General features: G+C 37.2%; 1 long non-coding RNA gene across 1 annotated transcript; it reads right to left on the bottom strand.

Moving 5' to 3' along the window:
• Positions 1-1,569: 1,569 nt before the first annotated feature.
• On the bottom strand, positions 1,570-7,443 carry LOC136266182 (uncharacterized). Its single transcript, XR_010705932.1, has 3 exons — positions 7,330-7,443; positions 7,224-7,280; positions 1,570-1,618 (listed from the first exon to the last, which is right to left on the bottom strand). It is a non-coding gene; the product is annotated as an uncharacterized lncRNA (long non-coding RNA).
• Between the last annotated feature and the right edge of the window lie 1,737 nt (positions 7,444-9,180).

Below are 9,180 nucleotides of genomic sequence, written 5' to 3'. Positions count from 1 at the left end.
TTTCAGAGCTTGTGAATTTCAGTTGTAACAACTGATACAATTGCAACCTACACAACATCTAGCGTGTTAGCTACACAAGATTTACTATATACTATATATTTGCATATGCTACTTGTTCTCTCATACATAATACACTGAATACTAATAATTACACACACACACACACACACACACACACACACACACACACACACACACACACTACGCACACACTACACACAACTTATTGATCCTAATACACTGTATTCTGATGTGATACCATTCTGTTTAGAGTATGTATGTAAGTAAACACCAACTGCTATATTACTATTGGAAACATATTACCCCATATTTAGTGAGAGGAAACTGCTGCCACATATATACGCAGTATTTACCATACCGTGCTCTATAATGTGTGTGGTTGCCTGCTTTACAAGTTGGTTGGTGACAATGGTGCACAGTGTTGTCCTGCCATACTCGTATGTGTGGATTGCTACAGTGCATTCAGGCCATGCTTGCCAATCTAGACTACCTACTGAATTTAAGCATATCATACACACTCAGCATACAATGTGCAGTGGGAAACAAAACTAACAGCTTGCTGTGTCTGAAATTCATAGGTTAAAAAATGGTATTAAATTTCAAGAGAGCAGTTATGGGTGTATTATGTAAGTGAATTATGATTCCATTCCCTACGACACTACTCACATCATTGTTTCTTTGGTGCTACTTCACAGTAACCAGCTTCTGGTTGTTACGGAGACAAACAGAAACATATGCAGAAATTGCAAAAAACATTGGGGAAAGTAACTATCTTATAAAAAAGAATGTGTATCAGGACACACATGTCAGTGGTGTCATTTGTATACATATTTAAACTTAGACCCTTGAAATTAGAACATTCCTCTAGCAAAAAGTGACCCAGCCTGTCCAGAGGGTTACACTGTACTCATACTCTGTATTTTCCTTCTTGTAGTTCACCACAAATGCATCAGTGCTATTGGGGGAGTCAGGACTATCTCCACTTGAGTTAGAATTACCAGTACTACAGTATAATAAACACAACACCATCACTGTAAATGTATTGTACTATAGCAGATGCTCTTTTATCCGAAATTGGAAATGAATGTTCTACTAGAATATTTTGAGTACAAGTGTGTTCTATTAGAGTGTTCAACAGAGCTCTGTATATAAATGTATGGGCTTCAGTTATCCTAACAGTACAATTCACTTATCTGAACAGTTTTACTATAGCCTGAGATACATTTGGGTTTGGATAACCAAGAGTCCACTGTACTCTTATGTGGCTTGGGTATAAATACAGTGAAACCTGTCCTAGTGGCCACCTGTTGTATGGGATTTTCTCTATAAAGGCAAACTCGAAATTCCCCAAGTGAAGAATGCACGCTCTGAATCACCTCTCTAAAGTAGCTACCAGCCTATAAAGGAAAAAGGTGTAGACAGGTTCCACTGTATCTTTTTAGTACATTCATGCATGAATTTCTACATTTAACATACACACAGTGTATCAACACAATGTAGCCAATAGCTGTATCACATGTAAACACTTTAAAACACAAATCAACTTGCTCAGTCTTATCTTTGTCAGTTGCACATGTCATGGGTTTCATAGAACCACCTGTGTAGAGATGACAGAGTGACCTTTTAATGAGGAGTATCACATGTTACTGCTCACATAAATACAATAGAAGCTAGGCATAGTTTAAGACTCATTCGTATATAGATAACTACAGGTAGGTGTATGTTCAATAACTCTAATACAACATACACCAATTATCAAGGTTAAAATTATTTTCCAAACTCAGATAAACAAGGCTGGATAATCAATGCAGACATACACAACATTACACGGTATAACTTAGCCTAAAACTACACATTGATCAAAAGTCTGTTTACTGGGCTGTTTGGAGAAGGTTAAATGAACACCATACCTACAGTGGCTTACTTTTTGTGAAGCAATGAAGAGCAGCGACTTGCATTTCTGTGTTTCAAAATTCTTGCTATGTGTTTTATTTCTATTAATTATGAATCTAATCATGTGATTATGAGTCATGTATGGCCTGATAGAAAGTTCAATGACTAAACTAACGGAACTTGTCATAAGTTGATATATAGGAGCAGTCACCATTGAGTTATGGATTATTTTATGCAGGTATGTAAAGGGTTTGCATGTTCCCTTACCAAAAAGTTATTTACACAGCTAATTTTGGCCTTGCAGTTTGGCATTCAGGGTAAAACCCTAGGTATCATTTTAATCCTTGTTACATTACAAGTAGAATGACATAAATTGCATATCCAACGGATGTGTACTTTAAAAGTTACAACACTTTGAGTATGGCACACGTATTTATTAAGTTTAAAAAAAATTAGTACTGTGAAACCTCACTGGGTAAAGCAAGTAACTGGCCAGTCATTCTAGTTAGTTATCAGTTACATATTTACTTAATAACAATCTTTAACACATCCACTCAAAAATGTATGTTTTTGGTACTTTTCTTGTGCCATAACATTGACTTGTAGTAGGATACTGGCTATAAGTTTCACCACTATAAGGACAATCTGACAAACGTATAAATTTTTAACAGTAGATCTGTAACTTACAAGAGTTGTCAACAGCATAATGAAAAGTGTCATGTATATATGATGGTGAGTACTTATGTAAAACTCTGTAAACTTGTATGACTGTATGATTATAGTTGCCGCTCTGTCAAAGTAATGTTCATGGAACTACTGACATTGGATGTTAATAAATTTTGAGTACAGTCTCTCAAATTGTTTGAAGTGTGTGGTAGATGAAGGTGTCCACACTACATCACAATAGTCTAATATTGGCAGCACAAATACACAATATATTTCAGCAAGAAGGTCATTAGGTATGGGATGCAGACGATAAAGGCAATTAATGCATCCTAGATAAAACTCTCTGCAATACACTTGTAGGATGTTCATTCCATGTTAAATTCTCGTCAGTATATGTGAGCAGATCTGCAAAAAAGCGTTCTTATAGCCTTTCCAAATTTCCATGTTTGACATGTCATAACTCATCATGTGTTTAACCCATTGTCAAATACATCCAGGGACTGTGCATATGAAGTGAACTGGTACCATACTCACATGTCAAGACAATTATGGATTGCCAAGTACATGCACTTGGAAAGGCTATAGACCCCTTAGAGCAGACATAATGACAGCTTTCAGCTGCCATCCTCAACATATTATCTAGGCCCATACTGGAGACAAGAGATATATGCAACTCTGGGCATGATAGAGACACATGATGACAGTTCAGCATCAAGGGCACAGCACATATCTTCATCATTATATTATTATTTACATTTCAGCTAAATTGTTTCATATCCTACATAGCTGTGTGATTGATTGTTATTATATACTTACGTAAGTTTTGAGTATAATATATTTTTTAAACTCCTATGTTGTGACTACTGCACTATTGTGGGAAGTAACAGCTTCATTTGTTAGTCTTACACATCGATACAGGTAAAAATAGGAGCAGTATGAACTGCAATATAATTAATACATAAGCTGCAGTTGCTACACACACACACAACACACACACACAACACACACACACGCATGCACGTATGCACACACACACACACACAACACGTACACACACAACACGCACACACACAACATGCACACAACACGCATACACGCACCCAAACACACACAGATAGGCTTGAGTCAAATATGCTCAACATTTTGTCTAAAATACTTTCAGGGTTTTCCCAAAACAATATTCACCTATTATATTCTTCACTGTTCCCATTACACTCCTTTTTCTTTTTAATCAGTGAATGCTCTATTAGAGTATTTCACTACAATGTGACTGTTCGAGTACAGTTCCCACTGACTCCTCTATTAGGGAGTAAGTACATGTACTAACCTAATGTAATAATGCTGGCATAGCACTCCAGTCTATAATGCTTTTTTTCATGCTGGCATATTTGACGCACAGACACATACACATTGTAACACATAGCTATTATCTTTTATGATAGATTCAACATATAAAAGGAAAAAAAAGGAAAGAAAAATAGGAAAAACAAATACAGGAAAAATGGGAAAATTATATCAATCGCTGTTGTGAGAATTAATGTGGTGATTGATTTCTTTGAGTTTGAGTAATGGTGGTATTTGTGAATATAATAATGGCATACGCTGTCAAGAGCTGTAGATAGGATACAGCGATCAATAATAGGCAGATTTTGCTGGCAACGTATATGTAGACTCAATACTAGCTTGCGTTGATCAATAGAAAATAATTGAAGGGTTTGCCTGACTATATATATGTGACCAAATTAAGGCTTCCACACACATCCACTTTTATGACTTTGAAGCACCATAACTCAATGTGAGTATGCTATTAGATTCACATTTTGACCTGTTATTTTACAACTGTAGGGAAGAATTGTGTAAAAATTTATGTCAATAACTTATTGAGTAGCCAAGTTACAGTTGAGTCAAGTCAGAAAATTGTGTGCATGGAAGCCTTGTTTTGTCGAATTCGGTCACATATATATGAGCTAATGAATTCCCCATAATAATGAATTGATTAAAGAAATCAATGGATATGTAGTAGAGTACCTCAATGGCAATGTGCAGTAAGAAGCAAAGGCCAACCTCAAGTATAACGTAGGTCACTTGAACTCTGGGTTGCTTAGGTACATCCAAAAAGGGTGTGCATCGATGGTGACTGCAATGATGTTAATACTAGTATGTACCAGGTCACAAAGGGATACAGTAGCATGTTAAAAGTGTGCTTCCATGATAGTATTGCATGATAGCTTATTGGCTGTAATGTATGTTGATTTACACTTTGATCTTGATGACACATACAGTCCAAGCAATCAACCAAGCCAAACATTTGTCATGCTATTTATGCATTATTGAAAATCAACCAATTTTTGGTTGCATCGCTGACTAATGTAACTAGCTAATAGCTATGTACATAATTATAACAAACCTTGCTGTTAACTGTCACCTTTCATTCTCCAATCATACACAAAACAATGTTTTGTTAGATTTTACAAAAAATTGTGTATATATGCAGCTAAGTGCATAAAAATTAAAACAGGAATGAGTGAAATAAATTAAATACAAATTGTATACTGTACAAAGTTGATTTGCATACTGTTTTATTAGAGTATTTAGTTAACAGCTGTAAATTTTACTAGAGTAGCCTATATAAATAAATTGGCTTTATTTATCCAAACAAATTCACTTTTCTGAACACCTTAAAGTGATTAAATCGGCATGGAGATGGAGATCCCACCATATTGTATTAGTGTATTGCATGGATAATTGTCAATTACTTTTGTAATATGGGTTACAACTGATATCTAACAGTAGCAGCAGCCTGTGATCCACCCACACACCATACTGTAACAAATGTTATCTTAATTGGTTTTTTCCTTTGTTGTGATTTTAAAAAGTATGTTGTACATGACTGTCATATTAGGGTGTTTCGTGCTCTAATATAGATAGTATAAATAATTCTGAGCCTATATATGTTACCAGGGGCGGATCTAGGAATTATAAAAGGGGGGGGGGGGGGGGGGGGGGGGCTAACTCAAGGTACTAATCTCTTGGGTGGGGGTGTGTGAAGCACACTTCCCAGCATGCAAAGCATGCTGGAACTAGGGGGTCTGGGGGCATGCCCCCCCCAAGGAAAATTTTGAAAAATAGATGCTAAAATACTGCAATTTGGAGACATTTCCACATAAAATTCATAATATTTTCTTCCTGTAGATATTTTATATACTGCCTTTAGATTATAGGTATGACTGGACCTAGGTAGCCTCGAACCTGCAGCCATCCGATTTACGCTCGAACGCTTACAGGAGTCTACCAGGTGGTCAGGATATTTTCTCCTTGTTATTTTCATGTAATTATATCCATAGGAATTCTAGAGAGTAACTCATTATCTCTAAGTTATCGAGGGCTCTACTAAGGGCCTGAGGTACTAAGGGCCTCACAAATGTAATGGCACAATTGCATGGTCGTGGGGTCAACAGATCCAAGAGTTTATAGCGCTAGCTTTGTTTGAGGCCATGCGTAAAAACTGATATATTGGCATACGCATTTTCAGTGCTTTCTTTGTGGGGTTTAAGGATTAACTGATAGTTTTAACTTATGAAACTTAATTACTGAATTTTAAATTTGACATTATAAAATGGTGGGACAGAGATGTTCCATGAAACAACAGATCAACTTGAAATGACTAAAAGTTGACACTCTGTTACAGACAGTAACCAGGGGCGGATCCAGGGGGGGGGGGGGGGGCTTTGGGGGCTGAAGCCCCCCCCCCCCCTTCATATTTAGGCTTTACTTGATCAATATGCTGAGTATTATAATGAAATTTTATCTTAGCATAATTACATGATCACTAATAATACAAATACTCATAAAACCACCTTATAGCTAAACATTTTTCCAAGGTATTATCAGTGGATTTATGCTAAAGTTTATGCAACAAGGACCTGGATCAGCATTGGAGGTGTACAAGATCGAGATACTCTAATAGAGCAGTCAGCTAACTACTCTAATAGAACATTCACTGGAAACATGTAGTTGGTTCTGTTATGCAAATCTGCCTGCACCTATACATACAATGAAGTGCATTGGTCTGTTTAAAAGGCTTCATTCATCTACTTGTGTAGTTAATATGTATGACAATACTTAATTCAGGTACACAATTTCCATTGAAAATGCTCCCAGATTCAATCTTGTATTGTTCAAATTTCAAAATTTTCCACTTTCAACATTATTATTCTAACATGCACCTATTCAGTGTTGTGCAATTGTGAGAGGGGTGCATCATGTACTTGGTTGCCTGTACCTACCCAAACTTTTCCATTAGCAAAATGCTTCAGAGAACCAACAGACCTTCAGCACTTGTGCTGTAAAGCATTATTAAATTAAATTAAATAAACTCGAGATGCTACAGCCTTGAGCCATCGGGGTTACTACATCACTTAGTTCCCTTAAGGTCTTGGTGTTCCCTGATAAAACTTGTCTTGGCAGTAGGACTTGACCACAGAAATAATACATATAGTTTATTAAGTTGTAAACATAAATATACAGTGTCTATAGAATGTTCATATTTCTTTCTGTTATAGCAGACTCTTAGAAAGCAGACATATATATGGAGAAGTTGACATATTTCTAGACATAGCTTTACTGCGTGTGTGAAATCTCACCTTGACGATCGGGCTTCGCCTTTAATCACCGGTTACAGTCAAGTGTTTACGTCTGAACTGGATAGGCAAAGTAACTACAGCAGTCCTAGCAACGCCACTTACTCACTTGCACTTGCTCCATATAGCTTTCGTGCCCCCGTTTCGTGCACGTTGCGCAAGTACGCATAAAGGAGTTGCATCGAGGGGTCCGCAACGCAACCTGAATCTCGTACACCTTGAGCCTGAATCTTTGAATCTTATCACGAGATTTTCCCGGATATTGATCACGTGATCTACGAAAAATTCGCGATCAGCTGGAGGTGTTACCTCGTGTCGTTGACTCGTTGCACTGACTTGGCTAACGCAAGAGCTCACCTTTGTCTGTTGCTAACACTGGTACGTTGTGATAGCTGGCAATAGCTCAGGTGTTGATTGTGTTGTACAATAGTTGGTTATTCAATCAGTGCTAGCTCAATGTCTGAAGCTGCAGTGGATTTGGCTCAGGACTTGGACAGATGCGAGGGCAGCTTGGAGCGAGGTGTGGAAGGCAGACTAAATGATGACAGGTACATAGAAAACAAACCACTTCGCGTATGGACGCGTATGGAGGACAAAACTTTGCTGTTAAATCGTGTTAAATCACGTTTCATCAAGAAGTTTTGTCAAGCTAGGTTAAAAGCCTAATCCTTGAATAAAATCAACAGGCTTAATAGTGTTGAGACTAAATTGAGGACTGAATTGCATGCCATGTTGTGCTTTTTCAATAATACCTAGCTAACAGCCAAGGTTGAAGTGCCAATTTCCTCATATTCATTCTTTGCAAGCAAGATTTACAGAAAATGACACCAATGCCCACTGGATTGACATCGTTGCAGATACTTTTGGTAAACCGTAATCATTGGGTAGTAGCATCAGCTAGTGGAAATGCTGATAGTGCTGATGTTATTCTATATGATTCTAAGTACTCTTTGCTCCATGAGCACACAAGATTACTGCTGTTGCAACTTGTGTTTACCAAGAACAAGTATTTTACCGTTGGAATTGCTAATGTTAACAAACAATCTGGAGACAATGATTGTGGACTGTTTGCAGCCGCTTATATTACCAGTATTGCCCATGGACAAGATCCATCATCAATTGTGTACAATCAAGGCTTGATGAGAGAACACTTACTTACTTGCCTTGAGACTAAAAGAATGGCCCTATTTCCGACTATCAGGGAGAGAAGAGTGCTTCAATCAAAGATTGTGAAAACAGAAGTGTATTGTTACTGTAGGTCACCAAATGACAAGAAAAAAGAAATGGTGTGATGTGGCCAAATGACGTGTAAAGAATGGTTTCACTTTGAGTACATAGGCACTGATAACAATATTGTATCAGGACAAAAATGGTTTTGTAAAAACTGTAAATGAAAAGTGAAATCCTTACAGTTAATGCTATGTTAGTGTACACACGGCATGATTACTTGTCATGCATGATCTTGATGTTGGTGTATAGATGCATATAGTACATAGTTTTATTCTGAATCTCAGTCCAACTTAGCCATCTCCATGGCATGTACTAAAAATGGTGAGGTATATTTATATACATGATACATCTGCTACAAGAAATATTACACTTGTACATATATGTATATAATACGAGCAGCTACAACTGCAAATTGCCTAATGGCACTATAGTGGCAGCCCATATATATATATATATAAGCTGGACATTCGGTAGTTAAATTTTGGTACAAGAAATCATCACACTGAGCCAGTATGAAGAGCTAGCTAGCTACTGAGTCCATGCTGCTTGATCAGTGTTGTCCAAGTTACATAGCTACAATGCCAAACTTATTATATTCACTAGCTGAAGAGAGAGAGAAAACCATTATTATTATATGAGACACAGACATTTACACTAACATTAAGGAATCCTCGGTCACATGCGACCACCAGACAGGGTTGGTTAAAAATGCCTGGGTGGGCATGGCAAG

Source organism: Dysidea avara, chromosome 1, assembly GCF_963678975.1.
Source record: "Dysidea avara chromosome 1, odDysAvar1.4, whole genome shotgun sequence".
Classification (NCBI taxonomy): domain Eukaryota; kingdom Metazoa; phylum Porifera; class Demospongiae; order Dictyoceratida; family Dysideidae; genus Dysidea; species Dysidea avara.
This window is presented reverse-complemented; position numbering and strand designations above follow the sequence as displayed.